Raw genomic sequence first — 17,728 nt, forward strand, 5'->3', positions numbered from 1 at the left:
GTTGGGATGGGAGGGGAAGCGCGAGAGGTCGGAAATAAAATTATTGATGCGTTGGATTGAGAGAGGAAAATGGGAAAACATTCATATGACAATAAAAACATGTATGCAAAGGGAAAATATAATGAAAAGCAAAATAATCTTAAGATGCCAGAATAAAAAAAAAATCTAAAAGAAAATTACAGTCAGAGAGCTTACTCTGGGCTGTATATTAGCATTTTGTTTTAGGTCTCTTCAGCTGTTTTGCTCTTTTAAGATAATTGAAACTGATTAGCAAGGTTGGCTACGTACAGTGCAGAAGAAGTTAAACATAAATACATTACACCTCCGATTAGCACGGATGGCTACATACAGTGCAAAAGAAGTTCAACACACATACATCACATGCAACTATTATATGCATAAGTTAAGGCTTGTTCTTTGTCCTTCGATCCACTCATGAATAGTGATTCACATATTGGCCACCACTGCTGTTAACACTTTCAAAGCAGTGAATATGGGCAAAAATGCTCGTACACACGACTGTATACAGCATCCATAACAGGTTTTTGGGGTTGGATCACGTAAATATAAATGTTTAGTTAAACCCGGCACCACTGACACAGTCAATTATTAAGGTTTGTCACGTAAACAAACATGCCAGTTCCTTACTAGTACAGCACCAGTTTGTTGGAGAGTAAATCCACCGCATTTACAATTCAAGTACGACGTTTCGCCAGTAATTACAACTAGCAGCATCAGGCGACAGCCAGATTTGTGACACATTTATATTAATAATAACACGTATGTTAACCTGTTTCTTTCCCAGAACTGAACGAAATTATGACTACGTGACGGTGTACAATGGACCTTAATGAGATTACCCCCAATTGGGTAGATTTATTGGCTTCACTATGCCCCAAGCCCTGACTTCAACTAGAAGCGACTTGTACGTCACATTCACGTCTGACGGCAGCGTCGTATTCACAGGGTTCAGTGCATATTATGAGACTAAGTGCAACTTCAGTGTTTCAGTGGCCGTACGTCCTCGTGTCGTTCACCTGTTTAACATTTTTACACGTACACAACTGGTCACCGAGGACGTTGATTTGAGACGTGTAAGTGAATCAATGGGTTTTTGAGAATTCAGAGAAATGTGCTATGAATGCAGTGAGATAAGTGAAGACAGATAGCCAGTAGAGATAACGGAGTAGACGTGGACAAAGGAACGAGATGTAGTGAAATGAAAGAAAACAATTAGATATATTTAAGATGATAGAAGAGAGGTAAGCTTTAGCAAAGTATTCAGATTAGCAAAATACACAGATAAGAGATATCGATGTCACCTACTACCCTTTTGTGACCCCTAAGCACCCTCTATCACGGTCACTCAATACTCAACCCTAGCATGCCCCTGCCATCTGAATAATTATATTTTGTCACCATTTTTAAACTATGTTAAGCACCTTGAGGGAGAGCTCCCGATCAATATAAAATAAGACAGGTCGAGTAAGATGAGAGCTTATATTTACGTTTTAGAAGACGTGTAAAAGAAATAGATCGCATCCTTTCAGAAGGGTGCTATGAAAGACATGGGAGAGAGACGTAGAGTAGTCAGTTCTTCTAAAACGCACGTGTTTTCTTAACGCGAATTGGGTATAACGCGATTGAGTGAACATAAATGCGTCGTGCGAGTAGGAATAAGCGGTCGTACGGCTGCCTCGATGTAGCATCACACAAGGTGGGATACTGCTGGATGCTTTTAGATGCTACCCACGCGCCTTAGTCTTTGTTCAGCCTGCATACACATCTCACGTGGTATTGCGGACTGTGCTTAACTCCATAATGCGCTGTTCTTCAGGAACGCAACTACTACATCATTTTAGAACAGTCCGTATAATCATTATGAATGCATATCGCTCAAAAATTTAAGTTGGTAAAATAACTGCCATTGCGAACTGCCCGGGTATATAAAAAAACGCCTGGTCATTAAAAGTGCCCACCACATGGCTTAGAAGTTAGAGCGCTGAGCTGACACTGATGAGATCCTTGGTGGGAATCCAGGCGGCCGGCCATGATGGAGCCGCGTTCCCAGGTGTAGTGAGTTGGTGGTCTCAGCCCAGTCGCCTATGACCAAACAAAAACCATCACATTAAATTTGACTTCGCACTCGGGTTTGGCTTTGAGAATTTTAAATTAGCAGGGCAGGTGGGAAAATACTTCCCCCCCACCCCTATAGTTTGGAAAATTAATGTGTGTCACAGATGTAGTTCTTTGATAGTTGCTTTTGCAGACTGTTTTTGAATATTGAGGACTTTAAGAATGGATTCTTCATCTCTAGAAGGTAACGCTGATCGCACAATCAGGATATAATTGGGGGAAAAATAATATAATGAAAATATATTGTATTCATGTGCGTACCGTATTCCATACTGTCATTATATAGGCAGTCAAGTTCAGTATATACTGAACATTTAACAAAGATGTATTGTACATCGATGTTTGCATTCAAGGACTGATGTCTCAAAGTCATCTCTGTGTACTGTAATCATTTTGACAGGCATTGAGTTTGCAGGGTGACTGGCAGAATGAACAGCTTTTATGACCTGGGCTACGCAACAAATATGTTCTGCATTGTGGACATTACAGTTCCCATTGGTTCTTTTGTCAAGCTGCAATTCAACTACTTAAAGTGAGTACCACACCATTTTACTATGAAAATTTGATTTTTTTGAAAGGCCTGATTCCTGTAGAGTTACATTCCGCACGTTCGAGAAATTGTTGCGCGCAACAAGTTGCACAAAATAAATTCTGCCCGATTCACCGTGACAGTTTTATTTTGGCTCGATTCCCACCATTCAGAATGGGTGAAGCCCTATCCTACGAACAACAGCAAAAAACACTGCACACTCCATTAACATCCAGGGGCTTTTGAAGCAGAATGGAGGTGCGTGCGTTATCAGCAGCACGCTCGTTCCCTCGGTGGACACACTGACCAATCGAGCTCCATCACATGGGTCTGCTGGGTCTAGTGTTACACATATTTGGAGTATGCGTGTTCTCCCCGTGCTCGCGTGGGAATTTTCTCCGGGTCCCCCGGTTTTTCCCTCCACATTTAGAAACATGGGTTTAGAGTATAAAACTACGAACATTTTTTTTTAGTTTACTAAATAACACCCACAGATCTATATTGGTCTCTTTCAGAAGCGACCGGGCCACAAATTATAGCTCAACGAAATGGCTTTTCACGTGGAAATTGAGAGCAGCTAAATTCTCTGAACACATTGATTGTAAAATGTGGAGGGAAAAACTGGAGGACCCGGAGAAAAATCCACACGACCACGGCAAGAACATGCAAACTCGAGATATACAAGTGTGAGAGTTGGGATCGAACCCACGTCCTCCTGAATACCAGGCGAGGGAGTTAAAGGAAGTTAACATTTCGCCACCGTAATGCCCCAGTATTTGGCTGGTATACATTTCCACATCACAAGCCACTTCTTTGAGCTTTAACGTGTGGCCAGGTCGTTTCTTAAAAAGAGTGATATAGCTTAGTGGGCCTTACTTGGTAAAATAATTTTATTTAAGTTTAATGTGGGGAGTGATGGCACAGTGCTTCGTGCATCGCACTCTGAACCCTGCTACGTATTCATGATTCCTGGCAACAGCACAGGTGAGTGTGCTGAGATGGCCAGGAGAAGACGGTAGAGAAATGGGTTCTTGAATCTGTGTGGACATTTGAGTGTAATTTGCTCAAAGTGTTGCCTGTGGGCACTGGGGCACCACAGTGGCGAGATGTGAACTACCTCACCTGGTATACAGAAGCACATGGGTTCCATCTCAACCCTGATGCCTGCTGTATATTTGGAGTTTGCACATTCTCCCTGTGGCCGCGTGGATTTTTCTCCACATCCAGTTTTTCCCTGCACATTGAGAGACATGCGTTTAAGAGGATTTGGCCGCTATAAATTTCCACATAAGCCACTTCATTGGGCTATCATTTATGGCCACATTGCTTCTGAGAAAGCGCTATATATCTCAGTGGGCCTTATGTGGTAAAACAAAAATATTTAACAAAAAAGTGTCTTCCCATATATGAAACACGCTTCAAAATAAGTCTTAGGAGTAAGTGTGGCTTTCTCAGGAACACTTCCCGTTCTGCATTTCCTCATCTTCCTCATCGTCTTCATAAGCAGCGGAACCAAAATTAGCATCAGGATCAGCAATATGGTCATCATCATAATATGCAACAGTAGCACTCTTTAATCATCATCAGTACCCATTTATCATAATCCAATTAATTCGGCATCATCATCATTATTATGACAATTTTCCATCACCACCGTCAAAATTATGTTCACGTTCGATCATGATTTACATTGTCTGCCATAGATTGGCGCTCGCAGTAGACACAAGTTAATTTCAACCCCGGCCTAAATTCCACCCACAGCGTTGAACATTCCCCTCCAACCGCTTGTTTGAGCAAGGAAACACCACGTCACTTTACACACACCCCCCGAAATCACCCCAAAGAAAATTACAAACATCCCCCCTAATAGCCTGAACAGACTGTTGGGACAAGTGCTGTTAGTGAGCACCTATGAAGGCCAGCACAGCACACGAGGTGGTGGGTGGTCAACACCACACCTCCGGCCCCCTTTGTCTCCCCAGTGGTCATGTTTACAAATGGCACGAGGTGCTCATTTGAGGCTGAGTCGACCTAGGGGAGCCCCAGGACGGGTTCAGCACACTAACCACTACGCTTCCGTTCCCCATACACACGGATGGGGAGCACTCCCACGTTGCGTCAAAACTTTTGTACAGGCCCAAAGTTACGGCACTCGCCATTGTATGTATTTTATGATGAACCGTTGGTGACGACAAAAGACGTTGTGTACACGGTTTGTCTCTTACCTCTCACCCCAATGAAGGCTACCGGGGAGCGAGCTGTGTGGCAACAGCTCCCTGGCCGTGTACGACGGCGGCGCCCAGCAGCGGGGACATTCGCTGGGCAGATTCTGCGGCCAAGCTCTGCCGCCGGGCGTGCGCTCCCTCTCCAACAACGTGACGCTCGTGTTTCAAGTCTCGGACAACTTCATGCAAGGTACCCTTGTTTTGTACGCGTTTGTGTACGTGCATACGTACGCACGCTGCACTTCTTTCGCAGCCGGCCATTGCTGATGGGAGGCGCCGGGTCAAAGGAGAGTTTGCAGAAACGTTTGCTGCGTGTTGATGGCAGACGCTCACATTGGTAAGGGGGCATCTCTTTTAACCCATACTGGAGCAATCATATTGAATAATTATTGCGTATTACCTTCATAAACTGGAAAATGTCATTGCGTTCTCATTATGTTTTTGAGCTTCTTCTCACACGAGCTTATCCTAACCCTAACCTGCCTGATCTCATTTTGCACTGTGTTGTATATGTCGGGTATGAACATTTTGATGAAAATAATAAAAATTAAATGAAATTTGAATTATCTGATTTCATGTTAATTGTAATTATGTGCATAAATTATGCTAATTCGCGATATAAATGTATTGCTTTTCTGCGAGTGGGTGTGATTATGCTAATGTGAGCCGTTATGATAATCAGGCCCCGCCTCGCTGACGAGGGTCGGATTATCAATCGGGATCATACAATTAGTCGTATGAGGTTATGCCAGTGTGATGCAAGCATGCCAGAGTAACTCGCTCGTTGTCTATAGTGAGGGAAAAAAGTATTTGATCCCCTGCTGATTTTGTATGTTTGCCCACTGACAAAGAAATGATCTGTCTATAATTTTAATGGTAGGTTTATTTGAACAGTGAGAGACAGAATAACAACAAGAAAATCCAGAAAAACGCATGTCAAAAATGTTATAAATTGATTTGCATTTTAATGACAAATAAGTATTTGACCCCCTCTCAATCAGAAAGATTTCTGGCTCCCAGGTGTCTTTTATACAGGTAACGAGCTGAGAATAGGAGCACACTTTTAAAGGGAGTGCTCCTAATCTCATCTTGTTACCTGTATAAAAGACTCCTGTCCACAGAAGCAATCAATCAATCAGATTCCAAACTCTCCACCATGGCCAAGACCAAAGAGCTCTCCAAGGATGTCAGGGACAAGATTGTACACAAGGCTGGAATGGGCTACAAGACCATTGCCAAGCAGTTTGGTTTGATGAGAAGGTGACAACAGTTGGTGCGATTATTTGCAAATGGAAGAAACACGAAAGATCTGTCAATCTCCCTCGGCCTGGGGCTCCATGCAAGATCTTACCTCGTGAAGTTGTAATGATCATGAGAACGATGAGGAATCAGCCCAGAACTACACGGGAGGATCTTGTCAATGATCTCAAGGCAGCTGGGACCATAGTCACCAAGAAAACAATTGGTAACACACTACACCGTGAAGGACTGAAATCCTGCAGCACCTGCAAGGTCCCCCTGCTCAAGAAAGCACATACATGCCCGTCTGAAGTTTGCCATTGAACATCTAAATGATTCAGAGGACAACTGGGTGAAAGTGTTGTGGTCAGATGAGACCAAAATGGAGCTCTTTGGCATCAACTTAACTCGTCGTGTTTGGAGGAGGAGGAATGCTGCCTATGACCTCAAGAACACCATCCCCACCGTCAAACATGGAGGTGGAAACATGCTTTGGGGGCATTTTTCTGCTAAGGGGACAGGACAACTTCACCGCATCAAAGGGATGATGGACGGGGCCATGCACCGTCAAATCTTGGGTAAGAACCTCCTTCCCTCAGCCAGGGCATTGAAAATGGGTTGTGGATGGGTATTCCAGCATGACAATGATCCAAAACACACAGCCAAGGCAACAAAGGAGTGGCTCAAGAAGAAGCACATTAAGGTCCTGGAGTGGCCTAGCCAGTCTCCAGACCTTAATCCCATAGAAAATCTGTGGAGGGAGCTGAAGGTTCGAGTTGCCAAACGTCAGCCTCGAAACCTTAATGACTTGGAGATCTGCAAGGAGGAGTGGGACAAAATCCCTCCTGGTGGCCACCTACAAGAAACGTCTGACCTCTGTGATTGCCAACAAGGGTTTTGCTACTAAGTACTAAGTCATGTTTTGCAGAGGGGTCAAATACTTATTTCCCTCCTTTAAATGCAAATCAATTTATAACATTTTTGACATGCGTTTTTCTGGATTTTGTTGTTGTTTTCTGTCTCTCGCTGTTCAAATAAACCTACCATTAAAATGATAGACTGATCATTTCTTTGTCAGTTGGCAAACGTACAAATCAGCAGGGGATCAAATGCTTTTTTCCCTCACTGTAGGTTCGTAATACAATTATTCTCGCTTTAACATTTACTGAGTATGTATTAGTGTGTTTAACTCAGGTCTCCAAATTCAGATCGCAACGCAGAATACAGTTCTTATTAATAAGATTGTTACGCATGAAATCAGGAAAGAAACACGCAACCACTTCTGTGTTAATCAATTTTATTCTAAACGAAACCTTAACTTTACATGCGAACTCTCGAGCTTGGAATTTTCAACACAGCATCAACACAGTAATCATCAACGATTGCGTTGTTTCACTTTGGCAACTGCACATATGATTAATTCCACCGCGTAACGCGAGCTTAATTAGTGATAGAGAGAGTCGTTAAAACATGCATGTGCTCTATTCTAAACAAAAACCTTAACACTCTAATATGCAAATTCTTGTACTTGAAATTGTCAGCACAGTACTACAGGCGATGTTCATTCATTGATCCATCTTTTCAACCCTCAATAATCACGTTAATTGGGTAACAGAACAATCGATTACCACGAGTACCACGAGCATACGGAAAATACGAATAAAAAGTCCTTAAAAGTTCATCCGACCATATTCATGCGAAAATGCAGTCAAAACAATTATTCTCTAAGGCACAAATATACGTCAATAGATTCATCGGCAAGATTATATAATTATAGAAATGGCTTGGAGTAAGGGCGTGCGAGGTGTGCGTGCTCTCCCACGAGATCATTACCTTGGGCCGAACTTTAATTAATTTGTGGACAAGATTGTCTGATAAGGAAACCGGTTTACACGCTCATTTCCCCGTGAGCGTAGAGTTTCGTGGCGAAGGTTTCAAACGCTTAATTTATATTGATGAATCTATTGGTAATTTATGCGATTGGAAGTACAAATTACAAAAAAATTAATGTACTTAAAACGACGTATTCTCATCACTCGGTGAGCCGCGACGCCTTCGCGGCCACTGATGGTTCACGTACTTGACGATTAGGCTTCTTAATGGTTCGTGTGTGTGTTGAGTGATATGAATTGGGTTGAGTGGACCAGTGTTCGGAATCAATTCTTTGCGTCAAGAAGACGCCAGGTGGTGTCGTGGCAGTGTGGGGCAGAGTGCATATCATACGAACAGCGGGGTTTTCTTCTTTCACGCGGTCGGCCAGAGTTCGGCCCCGCAGCAGGTGGACGAGCTGACACGGTGCGCTGTAGGCGCGATGATCCGTCGGCAGATGGCGCCCGCAGCTCGTCTGTTGCTGTTGGCGAAGGTGCTCGCCGTTGGCGTCGCTTGGTGGCGCTATCTCTGGCGATGATCACCCTCTGGTGGCTGATGCTGGGATTCTCGTCAGCTTAGCTATCACTGCAGTGACCCTTGAGGGTCGAGGTTCAGAGTGGAATGCTTTTCGAGCGATACTTCTTCTGATGGTGCTGCATTCGCACGGCGTAGCATGTCGCTAACAGCGAGTCTCGCCATTCTGGGCGAGTTGTAGAGTCTTCTTCTGCGTCGTTGGTTGGCTGGTCTTCAGGTTGGTCGCCGTCTTCTTCCGCTGGCCGATGCTGAGCTGATCCGCTGGTCGCTGACTCTTTTGCTCACGGGCGGCTGGTCGGGCTCTTTCCGCCGCTGGATGATGAGCTGCGCCGCACGCGCTCTCTCCGTGGAGATGCGCACGATCACGCTCGCCGCTGGTTCGCTGGCACTCTTGCTCACGGGCGGCTGGTTGCGCTGCAGCTGGGAGCTGGCATTCGATGTAGAAATAAAAGTCTTCGAGCGATACTTCGTCTTTCAGCTCTGAACACAGGCTCGTTGATACATCGCTACTCGGCGAGCCTCGCCATCCTCAGTTGATCGCGGGGCCCCTTGGAGCCGGCCGCTCGCCGGCCTCTTCTGGCGCTCGCCGAGCTGTGCCTTGTTGAACTGTCGAGAGCTATTGTCGCTCACTCTCAAAACTTGAAAATGGTATTTGCATACCTCTTACACACCTCTGATAGCTTAGTACGATACAGCTTATCGCAATCCTTGATTCTGCAAGCGACTCACAACATCAGGATGAATGTAGAATAACTTTCAGCGATACTCTATCGGTCCATGCCGAACTCAGCACCTAACATCACCTCGCCCCTCTTCTCTGCGGGACACAGCACCCACTGCTAATGTCTCGAGGCCATGCCTCGGAGCTGGCTTGATGTCCTCTTCCGATCTGCCGTCTCGCTGTCCCTTGCCGAGCTTAAATGTGAAATTCTCTCTCCTCTCTCCGCGTCTCTTGCAAGAGAGAAAAAAAAACAGATGCCCACTCTGCGTTGTGTATCATTAAGTCCAGCGCAGTGTGTACAGATGGCCCCCGCGATAATAAATTTCCCTCGCTCTGGTGTTAAATTCCTGCTCTCTCGCGCTCTGGGAAGACAAAGGCGGCCGGGAGGCTCCTTCCTAATGGAACACAGTCTATCTTGGCTGTGTAAGCCCGTCCCATTCCGCCTCATTCCATCTCGATAACCCTTGATGTAACATTGCATCGTTATTATCTGTTTCTGTCCCCAAGATTTGTGATTTAACATTGTATTAACTTTTGCTCCTTGCCTGTATCCGAGGGTCTGGGCTATTATGTATGAGTTATCTATTTTATTTTATTCCTGATGTCCTGAGGTTAGAGAATTCGTTTTGACTTAGAAATAACTCTGACTGCCAGAACTATTCTTGAGGCTTCGGTCATTTAGTATCGAATTAATAAATGGGTAATGATTCACTGATGTAGATTGTGGCCTGGTTTTTAATTGGAGTGAGTGTGAGGATTGATAATGTTAGCTTATCCTTGTAGTTGAGTTCAGAACTTTAACCGTTGTTTTAATAGCAATGAAGAGGACAATTGTTTAAACTTGCTTGTGTGCGTGGCATCACAACTTAGCGGGCTGACGGAGGGGGGGGGGGGGGTCCCTGAAGCCTGGAATTCCCCCTTCCCTTTTGGTGACCCCGGGCGGTTGTGTTACATCAAATAGGTTTGTTTGTGAATTGTCCTTTGGCAATCTGGAGATTTTTCAGATAGTTGCTAACCTCCCTTTGGCATGTTCTGTTTACGTGACAACCCTTACTAGTTGGCTGTGTTGGGTGGTGGCGGGTTTTAACGACACATTTATTTAGTTACGCGATCTAACCCAAAAAACCTCTTATGGATATTGGTCGCAAAAGCCTCCGTGTTAAACTCGGTTATAACTGTTTTTGTACTTTTGATTTAAAGCTTTCGTGACTGCAGTAATTCATATTCTTAGTTTTTTCGGTAAAGTCACGTTGAAGAGAAACAACAAAATAATAAAATATATATAAAACAATAAAAAATTCTCACGACGTTTCGACCATAACTCAAACGGTCGTCTTCAGGTGTGTTGGTTCGCATAAATGTATTTTTAAACGGCGCATTTATTTATTTATTAAAAAAAACCGTTAGCGCCACGCGCAACGATTTGGCATTTTGCCCAGGACTGTCCATCTATATTCTGAAAAGAGGAGGGGGGAGACGAATTTTTTTATAATGTATGCTGTCTGAAAGCCAGTTTATGAACTGACCATCCTTTGGTTCATGCGCTTCTTGTACAAATTCCGTGAGTAATACAAAAATGGGTAAATTATTATTTTATGACAGTAGTTGTAAGTTCAAAACGTGATTTCATGAACTACAATTGTTTTGCCAAATATAGTGCCTAGCGTAAATCCTTGTGTATTAGAGACATCTTCATCTAGCAATTAATAGACCATGGTTGATAAATATTACAATGATAGATGAATCTATGAAGATGGAAAACAATTATGATGACGTTCTCTGGTCTGACACTGGTGAGACTAGGCCCTAAAGAAGGCTGTCTCTGGTACGGCTATTTTAGTACAAGCAATGGACAGGAAGTACAAGATCAATGGGCTCGCATAATGCACACGCATAATGTACGTTGATTCATTAATCCCCCCCCCCCCACCTTGGACAAGAAGAGTGCACAAGTGTTGTCATCACATCTACGCCTCTATATAAGGAACGAAACAGGTGGACTTCTCCACAAATCTGGCTGTCGCCTGATGAAGCTAGATGTGATTACTAGCAAAACTTATTCTTTGGTCTATCGGTAAAGTCACGTAGATGGTTCAAAGAAAATAACCATCTACGTGACTTTACCTAAAGACCCAAAGAATATGAATTCCTGCAGTCACGAAAGCTTTAAGTCAAGATTTACTTGCAAAACGTCGTACTCAGATTGTAAATGTTGTGGCTTGTCTCTCCAACACACCGGTGTGCTGTACTAGTGATGAATCGGCATGTTCTGTTTACGTGACAACTCTTACTAATGATGGCGGGTTTGACTAGACATTTCTATATTTACGCGATCTAACCCAAAAAAAACTGTATTATAGAAGTAATTGTGTTTTGTCGTTTTTCAGAATGTGGCTGGATCCCCGTAGCAGAACGCAGAGTGAACAGCCGGATCGTGGGAGGCTACGAAGCAAGGCTCTGAGAATGGCCCTGGCAAGAGAGCCTGCACAACTTGAACAGACTGACCTGTGGGGGCTCCCTCCTCAGTGACCGCTGGGTTGTGAGTGCTGCTCATTGCTTCCAGAGGTGGTGAGCGTTTCTGTTGCTTCACATGTCTTGTGAACACTTTACTCCGAGCTATACATGCTCTGATACGTGCATTGTCCTGGTACTTGTTCGCCTTTTGACGTTCTCTGGTCTGTCACTGGTGAAACTAAGTGCTAAAGAAGGCTGTCTCTGGTGTAGGCCAAAGACAATGCATATATTATCAGAGCAAGTTTATTTGCATGTTCACCACAAGTACGTGTGGTTAATACAAACTTGATTCCTTGCTAAACGTGTTTGAACATCTTAACACCTTAAATTTTAATTTAAAGCTTTCGTGACTGCAAGGATTCATATTCTTGGTTCTTTCGGTAAAGTCACGTAGAAAGCACCAAGAATATCTTAACACCTGTTTTATTGCCAGAAAGGGTAAACCCTATTTGTATTTGTCATACTTTAAAAGGATGCATTGTGTTAAATGTTACACACACAGCAGACAAGTTTGATAATCACAACTTGCAGCCCTTTGTCAGACCGCTTTTGGGATGAAGGCCTTCGCACACCGTGTTGGTCATGGGGTGTTGTTCGACCATACCTCACCACACTGGTCAGGAATAACTGTATCTGTGGTTGGGAATCAAGCTTGGGGAATTAAAACGTGGGCCAACAGTTTCGTAAGTGCAGTGTGCTAACCAATGAACCACCGTGATGCGTGCCGGCGCCACAGTCCAAATTTGCTTACTTGTAAAACTGACCCACACGAATTACTCAGTTGAGATTATACAGAGCAGCAGTCATCACCCCTACCGAAATAACTTGGCAGGACCCTCCTGAAAAAGTCCTGAGACTCAATGAGGCTTACCTTGGTAAAAAAAAAAAACATAATGCCCTGTATTATTTTATGCTGACTGTGGTGGCTGTGTATTTACCCCCCTAGTAACAACCCAAACACCTGGACGGTATACCTGGGCCTGCACTCTCAGAACAATCTCAGCGCTTCAACTGTCGTGGCCAGAAGCGTCAACAGAATCCTCATCCACGAGCGCTACAACGGAAGCAGCCATGACTATGACATTGCTCTTATGGAGCTGTCAGAACTTGTTTCCTTCATCGATTACATACAGCCAGTTTGCCTCCCACCTCGCTTTCAGAAGTTTCCCTACCCAGGGAAATCATGCTTCATTTCTGGTTGGGGAAAACTTTTTGAAGGTGGTAATTCCATAGGTGAAATATTCCAAACTTGGGAAAACACGTGATTTCAGAAGATACTTTGACCACTAAATAGAGCATAGTTTGAGAGATTATTTAGTATCCATATCTCAGTGTCTATGGTGTAAGAAAAAAGCAACCACAGTATTGTCATGTTTTGAGCCTCCACACGACCCGATTAATATTCTAATAAAATCGATCTTCTCATAGAAATCAGTTCCCTTCTGTTTAAACTCAGGATTACAGCCCTTGAGTTGTTTACGTTGGGTTAAATGTAGCACCTCTAATGTACAACATATACAAATATTCAAAAAATCCATTGATATACCCACGATTCAAGGCATGTATCGTGATTTTAATGTATAAATCGGTGCAATGTTATTTTCCGACAGCACAAGTTAAACATAATTGATAGTTGAACATTCATGTTATTTCGGGTGAATGTTTGTATAATGAAAATAAATATAATATACACATATCTTCTACTGAACAAATCCTTTGATTTAATGGAGGCCCAAATCTTTGTTAAGAAACTTTTTTTGTAAAAATCCATTGGAATAATGATGGCAGTCGGGTAGCAGAGCTCTCTGGTGCTCGAGGAATATATGTAACAGGCATTAAGCTGATATGCAGGTGATATGTTGTTAACATTTAAATGTACCACGATCTAAGTCTTGATGAAATATAGTACTTCACTTTAAGATGTTTTCTTGTTCGTGTTTTTTTTTGTTGTGGTTGCACCCGATTCAAGAGTCGAATGGCTCACAGGGCTATACCAAAATAAATAAATAACTGAAACTGAAACACGGTTTCCAACACGAATTGTTGTACTGAACAGGCTACACACCCGACCAGCTTCAGGAGGCTTCAGTAGAGATCTTGAAGACGTGCGTCACCCCAGGGCCGTAGGCCTATAGCCCATCTCTAATCACCAACAGGATGCTGTGTGCAGGGTACCTCGAAGGAGGGGTGGACACCTGACAGGTGAGCTGCGATAACAACCAACAAGATGCAACTCTCTTGCCTTAAAACCATCTGGAGCACATAACGACTCTGGGCCCAATTATGTTCCACCAGGGGGATCTTGGAAAGCAAACTTCTCCAGTCAATTCATGAACACATTTTGGTGCCAATTGACTGGAAGGAGCATGGGTGGGCCAACATCAACTGGACCTTCAACAAAAATGTCCTCATTCAAGATCCCAGTCCCATTGAACATTTCAAGCTGGCCTCAGTTGTACTGCTCTTTGCACTGAACATTTAAACCTAATTATCGGGCCTTCTGACATCCCCTCTTTGGTATCATGACATGTCATTGCTTATACTGGATCACTGTAATCATCGCTCCATCAGGCCTCCTTGTTCGTCAGTCATCTTCTAACATTGGTGTCGTGTGTGTCTGTTGCAGGGAGACTCTGGGGGTCCCTTGGTTTGCCAGGACTCAAACGGCCGCTGGTACCTCTCTGGAATCACCAGCTGGGGCTATGGCTGTGCACGGGCTTACCAGCCAGGTGTTTACAGCAGAGTCACCAAATTCTTGGACTGGATTCACCAGAACATGCAGTAGTCTATTATACCATCCTGCACCGACATAACACTATAGATCATGGATATTAATGATGGGAACTGTAAATGAAAATAATTAATGCAGGCAATCAATATGTAAAAATAAACGCATTGTAATTTTTTGTTAAAATGTTCATTTATATCGCTGAATACTATATTTTAACGGCACCAGAATGTAATAAGGTTTGCAAGTCAATTGATGAACAAAGGTTTTGGGTCAAATCAGACAACTCTGATTGTTTTTTACACGGTATTTTGGTTTTGCAACACCTGTAATGGGGCCTGGCAGAGCAAAAATGCCTATGATGTAAAAACCACTGGACCAAGGTGGAAGGGTGATTGATGACATTGGCAGGAGATGAATACAGAACTTTCTATTTTTCAATGTTGCTTAATTCTTTCAACATTGACACAATGGACAATTGATAGACTGTCTAATATATTTGACCCAACCTGATTATACATGACAGCAAAATTAATTGCTGTCTAAACTATATACGATACATTTATTTGTTATATTTTGACCTGTGCCATCAACTCGCGTCTCTCATACATTAATTGCAATGGCTGTGGAGCAGTAGGGGTACTCAGAGGCGATCTATAGATCTTCTAGGGGACCACTGCAATGATCGGCGCATCCAGACGAGATGATGCGTTCCACAGGGAAAACGTCCTTCATGGAGGTTGTCTAAGAGTGTGTCCGTGGCAAGGTTATCGGTGATTTACCTTCACCTTCCCTGGTCAACACAGCCCATGAGTTTGTGTGTTTTGGTTTAATAACTACATAAAAAAGAGACTGGTTTTGCACAAGGAGGCTGCAAAAAAAAACAAGTTTGTGATGCAATTCGCTTGTCACATTAAAGTTACTTAAGACGCCTCTGTGTAAATGGCCTGATATAAAAACCATTGTCATAGTGTGCGTAAGAAAACTATGGGAAAATGTAATGAAGAAAATACTTTATGGAAATATATTTAAAAAATATAACATTTTAACTGTTTTTGTGGTATTCCAAAAATCATGGCATATTTGATTGGGTAAGATGGTTTACTAGTTGGGGTAGCAAATGGCAATGATCCTTCATAATGTGAAAGACTGAAAGCTGCTCTTATGAAATTTAAACTTCTTTTTAAAAACTGATTCACACGAAGCGACATGCTATTTGCCACAACAATCCGTAATATATCTAAAGCATTTGGAAATCGATGTATGCTTAATAGTAATCTGGTGAATAAAGATTTTAAATGTGTAAAGTATAACATGTGTGTGCCTGGGTGACTTTTGGTCAAATCTTTAGATTAGGGATCTTATAAAAAGTTCCGCGACTTTCTATCAAAACCTCCGCCGCAGGGGCCGATCTTGACACTGCTGGCACAAGTCATCAACAAGTCAAATCAGTTCCAAATCGTCTTGTGCCACATCAGTCCATCTCTTTTCGAGCCTGTGCCACACCTGTGTAGACCCAACTAGTCAAACAGAAGCTGATTCGGCATGCCGTAGATGTACATGCAGGATATATGACCCAGACAACTCAGCCCTCGTTTGACAGAGGGGCTCTGATGATGGGAATGCATCCAGATCTTTGAAGGATCTGTGAGCTCACACAATCGTCTGGTTAAACCCAGGATAGATTGTAGGCAGGCTAGCCTGAATGTTTAAAACCGGCACAGATGTTCCATTCGAGGGCTCCACATTTCGCAAGCTTAGAGAAGTGACAACTGTGGTGGAGAAAACCCAGAGCTTTGAAGTGATAGACCAAGTTCCTTCCACACAGCGTTACGCAGATAATGAAAATATACTGCTGCTCGAGTGATTCGTATTGAGGCATGGGCTCCCAAAACAGGAGCTAGTCATAATCACACTACCCAGGTATGGAGCATTTTATTACATAAAATACCCAGGCAGGTGCTTTGTGTTGTGGGGCTGATGGTAAGGCATCATCTATTCGTAGCAAGCACCTATGAAGGCCGGAAGAGTTCACAAGGTGTTGGATGGCCAGCACCATGGCAAACCGCCTTTGTCTCCGCAGTTGCGATCCTTACCACACCAGGTACTCATTTGAGGCTGAGTCGACCTTGGGGAGGCCCAAGATCGGTTCAGATAATCGTCACTGGTGTTAGCGGGAATCGAACTCGTGTTGCTGGGTTTATAGCGCTGCGGACTAACCATTGCACCCCATCGCTCCCCACTATTCATGTTTCTCTCAACAACAAACATAGATCCCCCGCATACCCTTAACAGATTAATGGGAGAAGTGCTGTTAGTGAGCACCCATGAAGGCCGACACGCCACACGAAGGAGTGGGTGGCCAGCACTACGCCCGGCCGCCTTTGTCTCCCTAGTGGCGATGTTTACACCGCACCAGGTACTCGTTTTAGGCTGAGTCGCCCTAGGGCAAGTCCTGGACCGGTTCAGATTATCGTCACTGGTGTTGTCCGTGAGCGGGAATCAGAACTTGGGTCGCCAGGTAGCGCAGCGCGTTAACCGCTACACTACCGCTCCCCATATTTGTTTCTCTCACAAACTCTCACACACGCTTTTTCTCTGTGTCTGTGTCACTCCCTCTCACGCAAACACACACTCTCTGTCCCTCTCTCATTCTCTCTCAATGATTCACTCCGTCTCACGCTCTGTCTCAAGAACAGACACTCTCCATCACATTGCACACTCTCTGTCCCTCTCTTTTTCCCACACACGCATTCTGTCAACCACACTCTCTGCTACATCACTTACTGTCTCTCTAAAACTAACTCTCTCTGCATCTCTCCCTGTCCATCTCTCGCACTTTCACACACTCTGTATCTCTCCCTGTCCTTCTACACTACCGATCCCCACACACACAAAGCCTTTACATTTGGGGCAAGTGCTGTTTGCGAGCACCTATTAAAAGGCTGCACGTACAAAGGGGCCAGCACCACGCCCGACCGCCTTTGTCTCCCCAATGGCGATGTTTAGACACCGCACTAGGCACCCATTTGAGGCTGAGTTCACCAGAAATATCGCTACATATTACCTGGTGATGCCACATAAATAATAAATAACTCATCAAATAAGGGCCTACTGCAAGATAACTTCGCCTCTTATATGTGTAATGTATTTTCCATTTAAGTCCGCAGAGTGATTGACGAACGCGTTCGTGTTTAGAGACCACCAGCCTGGATATCCCGGCCAGGCAGCTC

At 43.8% G+C, this 17,728-nt stretch overlaps 1 long non-coding RNA gene across 1 annotated transcript; it reads left to right on the forward strand.

Annotated features, from left to right (window-relative positions):
* The first annotated feature begins 11,558 nt into the window (after positions 1 to 11,558).
* LOC116937002 (uncharacterized) lies at positions 11,559 to 15,802 on the forward strand. Its single transcript, XR_012940170.1, has 3 exons — positions 11,559 to 11,818; positions 12,714 to 13,969; positions 14,394 to 15,802. It is a non-coding gene; the product is annotated as an uncharacterized LOC116937002 (long non-coding RNA).
* Positions 15,803 to 17,728: the final 1,926 nt, after the last annotated feature.

This window comes from Petromyzon marinus, unplaced genomic scaffold (genome assembly GCF_048934315.1).
Source record: "Petromyzon marinus isolate PM22_M1 ecotype Great Lakes invasive population unplaced genomic scaffold, UKy_Petmar_22M1.pri1.0 PM_Scaffold_108, whole genome shotgun sequence".
Classification (NCBI taxonomy): Eukaryota; Metazoa; Chordata; class Hyperoartia; order Petromyzontiformes; family Petromyzontidae; genus Petromyzon; species Petromyzon marinus.